Here is a 5101-nt window from a genome sequence, read left to right on the forward strand (position 1 = left end):
CAGAATGGAGGCCTCGGTTAAGAAGTAGAAAAAAATCAATAGAATAAAATATAGCTCCCTCCCATGTGACCATGAATTTAAGCTTTCATAGCTAGTAATAGCATGCTACCCATCTACCAGATCGCCATCAAATGCATCTCTTCTGAATTTTCACGACAAAAATATGCATACCATTCAAAAGCCTCTCCATTTCCTCGAATTTCTCCATTATAAACTGTCAATAGTTAATTAAAAGGTCAATACTGAGCGTCCACTTGAACAAAATAAGAATTAAGTGACAGAGTTAGCATGTGGTGTCAAAATCAATTCATAACTTTACATAGACTTACAAGCAGCATAGCTCCTGTTCATCACTTTACACAGATTACAACAAGCATTGCTTCAAACGCACCAAATGCCCAATCTCTCAGCTATACAACAGATTATAAATCTATAAAGAATTTAGTTTTACTCCACTCCAATAAGGTGTGGAATGTTATATGCACAAGCCAGTACAACTTTTTATAGTTCATCACTTGAGTTAATTGCTCAACGCCATGATTAGTGTGAAACGGATGTTATTGTTAAGATGCTATGCTGAAAGAGCTCACTTTCTTTGGTGTTGCAACATTTGTCATGCATAAATTTTCTATCCACAATGGATTCATCTTTTGGAACAATCTTGTAGCAATAGCAGCTTTTTAGCCCATTTTGGCCCTTGTAACACACATGTTGCTGTTTTTTACTTGCCGGAAGTTCCAGATGACAGAAAATTTACCAACAGTGGCAACTAGATGGCGCTCCTGCCTTCCACTCTCAGTAACCGGCAGTGATGAAGAGAAATAGATGTCAGAAATTAGTACACTTGAAGAGCTAATAAAGGTTATATTGCAGGCCAACGGTCCATTAAGGTTCAATTGCTACATGTTATGAAGTTGAAGTCATTTTTTGTGTACCTTATCCCTTCATAGACAATTGCTAACTTTTAATACATTATTATTTGTTTATAGTGGTGATATTGAAGAAGCATATGGCCAAATTTTTGTGTATCTGTAAGGCCATGTTTGGAATTTGTGTTTGGGAGAATCAAGACCTATTAAAAATTAATGGAACAGTTCGGGGAATTCATTTTTCTTGAAAGAAAGGTGATGAGCCATGTAGCAACAAGCTGAGAAGGTTTGCCAAGTAAAATAGGATGTTTGGTCTGAAAATTAAAGATGCTATTTTAAAGGCCCCACAAATTACTGGATATTCAAACAGCTAATTCGACCAAGCAACAAAACGTTGAAATTCACCATCTTGTGCCCGTTGAAGATCTCAAACTTTGGTTCCAGGTGCAGAGACTAATTTATTTTAGAAAAGGCTAATTGCATGTTGGCTGCATTTCCATACCATTTCTGTACCAGAAATATTACTGTCCAGAAACGACACCAAATCTGGATAGTGCAGTTGATTAAGAGAAATGGATTTGTTGTACATAAAAAAAGTCTTAAACTTTGAAAGAAGTCCCCAAAAGTATTAATGAAGTTCTGAGCAACTAAGGTACTCTATTTTTTATTTTTTCATACAATATCACTGCTTTTCAAAACATCATAGTCTAATTCTTCTATGTTTGGTTCTTTCTCGAGCATATTTTTTTTATCAATTTTGTTTGGAATCCAACTGGGATTTATTGAAATCACAAGTTTTAGCCGTGAAGGTGGCTAGTATCCCAAGGGTTTTTCAGGGCACTGAATTGATTTGTGCATTCAAAAATGAATTTTAAACAACAACAAACCACGATATGGTCAAAGATTGTATCACTAGATTCTGTTTGGAAAAACTGGGTTTTAAGCGAATTGAATCCATTTATACATTAAAAAAAATAAAAATTAAACAGCAACAAATAACAATCTGGTCAAAATTTGCATCTCCGAATTCAGATGAAAAAAAACTAAAACTTAGAATAATTAGGCTGTGCCATTTCAAAAAAACTTTGCTAGTTTAGAAAATGCTTAAATGTGACCAGACACTAGTACAACCCCATGGCTAATAGCTGCCCTGGCCTATAGAAATTTGTTCAATTTTTGGTTTACAATTTTGAGAGTGCAATGGATAGAAACATTCATTAATTTACTTTTCATGAAATGGAAACTAATGATTTTCAATACATACTTTGAAACAAGTAGTAGTTGCAGTTCGAAATTGAACAGGACATTAAAGTCAAATAAACAACATAAGGGGAAGAAAAACAATACAAATCAGAAGACAAAAATGCATATTAGTAACACTTACCCAAGAGAACTAACCACCATGGAACTTATTCTTTCCAGCCAAATGTGCATCCACTAGAGTAAGCTTGAGCAATCTCGGAGCTGGAATCTTGTGCCCCATCCGCCCAGAAACTCCTGTCTTTGATTGTCCATCTTTAACCGTGAAGATAGTACTGATAAGAATAATATAGGTATCAGTAGTCCCAAGAATCCACTTCGCATCATAAGTAACATCAACATGTGTGATCGATGATCCAAGACCTGGAAACGCTGTTTTTTCCACCCTCATAGATGTTTTCCCATAAAGCCGAATCTTCCCATCACTGGATCCAATCACCACGCATCCATCCCCAGTAGTTGCAAAGCACTGAAAATTTGTACCTCTTGCAAATTGATGACCATTGGCCCAATTCGAAACCGTGTTGTCAGATTGTTGAACAATACCATGCCTATCCCTCATATCCCACCTGCACAGCCTATTGTCATCAAGCCCCATGAAGGTCAACTCTGCAGCATCCAACTGTGCACCCTTGCTATCATTTGTAATATCCTGCATCGTGATGGGAGTCCCATCCTTCTAAAACTTCCATTCTGTCACAACCTACCCAGTCTCAATATCCAGCTGGTGAACCCCTGCAGCATGAGGCTTGCCCTGCTTGGAAAGGCTCATCAACATCATATTGGTCTCTGCTCTCATGAGAATACCCTTCTTCGGTGTAGAGTAATAAGACCCATCACCCCCCAAATCCCCCTACCTGAACTTCACAGACATGCCCTTCCCATGGATCCCATGGTGCAAATTCTTGGCTACCTCAATGCCAGTCTCACCGACCAAAAAGCTATGACCCAGGGCACCCATCGCCAAGCTCTGTATACCACCATTAGTAGCCTCCTCAATCTCTTCATTCAAATCCCTATCCTCGTCCTCCAGCCCCAAGCTCTCCTCTGCATCTTCCCAGACAGAATCATCTGCAGTCTGGGGATTAGCCCACCCCATGAAATCCTTCCCAAACACCTTAACCTTGTTTTCCTCAGTAGCCTTGAGCAAATAAGTATTCTCAAACATACAATTCTGAAACTTTGTAACAAAATCCATGTACCCTTCATGGTACAGAAGGCCACCCCATATAGTCATGATTGAAGCCAAGAAGCAGAAAAACCCATTCATAGATACAACAATAACGTGCACGCTAGGAGCTATGATAGTCCAATGATCTGATACGTTTAAAGCATGGGGAAATCAACCCTCAAGGAGCCACAAATAACTTCGCAAGAAAATATAAAATATAAAAGCCTGCATGCCGCCTTCTTCATTTAAGAGTCTTCAGCGCTGGAAACAAATCATTACCTATTTTCCAGATAATTCATAGTAAGATTAAAATTGGCTATACCACAGTATGAAGTCAACCCCGCTGAGACAGATAAATGTACATTGAGAAATCTTACCTCCAAATCCTGGAATAATCCCAAATTGAAGTTCTGGAAACCCAAGCTGCGCTTTTGGGGTTGAAATACGAGCATGACAAGACTGCATAAATTAAATACATCCATGATAACTCAAAACATGTAAGTTCCCAAAATTCCCCTTCCAAAACATAAAATTACAAGAGATGGACAATCATTGCCACATACCATTGCTAATTCTAATCCACCACCAAGCGCAAGCCCTTGAATAGCAGCTACGAAAGGTTTCTTAGCCTCTATAACAACACCAAAAGGCCAAAAAGGTCAGAGCCAGAAAAAAGGTTCCATCCTAAAAACACATAGAATCCTTTTCCAAACTTTCAGGGGTGCCTAAACATCCATCAGAATCTTAATTTTTTTATGTTAACAATATCAACATATCCAGCTACGTATTACAATACAGGAAAACATGTAGAATCCTTTACCAATACATTGATGAGTTCCTAACTATGCTATAAGAATGCTACTTTTAACTGTACCATCAAATCCAACTATACTCTACAATAAGCCTAGGTATCCATATTTTGGCACATTCCTAGAAAAGCTCAAAATGTCAAGGGTATGATAATTTTTCGCTTTATAGTATTCAAATAACATATGGAAAATAACGATCCAACAAAATGTCTTTTACAAGAACTGGTAATGTTTTTTGAACAAAATGTCTTTTACAAGAATTGGTAATGTTTTTTGAAATGACAAGTCAAAGTAAAAGCAACATTCCTCTATCTTATACATTATTTGTGGATTTGATAATAGCTAGCATTCCCGAGATACAGTACCCCCACTTCAGCCTTACATATCACCGACAACTTGCAACTTTAGTGAAAACAAAAAAAAGCAACATATATAACAAACGCCTACCTTCAATAGTATTGATCATAAGATCAACAGAAACTCTACCCAAATGCGACAAGTTCCCTGCTAGATACATAGTTACAGAGAATTGAATATGAGCAAACATGGAAACCTTTGAAACAATATGCAACAGAATTTGAATTTTGTATGAAAACTTAGTTTGGCATACCAGTCTGTTGTACTTCCTGGAGAACGTTGATGTCAAAACCACCCGAGAATTTGCTTCCATTACCGAACAATGCCAAAACAGAGACATAGACATGAAATCATCTCGATTTTTGAACAGAAGAATTCACATCTCTTTTTATATATATGAATATATATAAAGATTTATAACACCATTGAACATTTAGTACAGTTTCCATCCCTTCTGCAAAGTTGCATACTAGTGACAACAATGGCCTTCACATCATTTCTCCTCATTGCTTTGTCATATTTTTCTTTCAAGCCTGCAAGAACTGTAAATAAAACCAATTGAATGGTTACTACAGATATTAAGTTAAATGGTAACACATATGCTAATCCATTACTTACACCCAGATATCAACACA

At 37.1% G+C, this 5101-nt stretch overlaps 1 pseudogene across 1 annotated transcript; it reads right to left on the reverse strand.

Annotated features, from left to right (window-relative positions):
* Nucleotides 1-540: 540 nt before the first annotated feature.
* Nucleotides 541-4767, reverse strand: LOC149216564 (protein CYPRO4-like; annotated as a pseudogene). Its single transcript, XR_016250093.1, has 6 exons — nt 4720-4767; nt 4557-4613; nt 3864-3931; nt 3678-3759; nt 2255-3446; nt 541-804 (listed from the first exon to the last, which is right to left on the reverse strand). The product of XR_016250093.1 is annotated as a protein CYPRO4-like (transcript).
* Nucleotides 4768-5101: the final 334 nt, after the last annotated feature.

The sequence above is a fragment of the Pinus tabuliformis genome, chromosome 1_1, assembly GCF_031772625.1.
Source record: "Pinus tabuliformis cultivar Carrire ecotype Pingquan chromosome 1_1, CPIR1, whole genome shotgun sequence".
Classification (NCBI taxonomy): Eukaryota; Viridiplantae; Streptophyta; class Pinopsida; order Pinales; family Pinaceae; genus Pinus; species Pinus tabuliformis.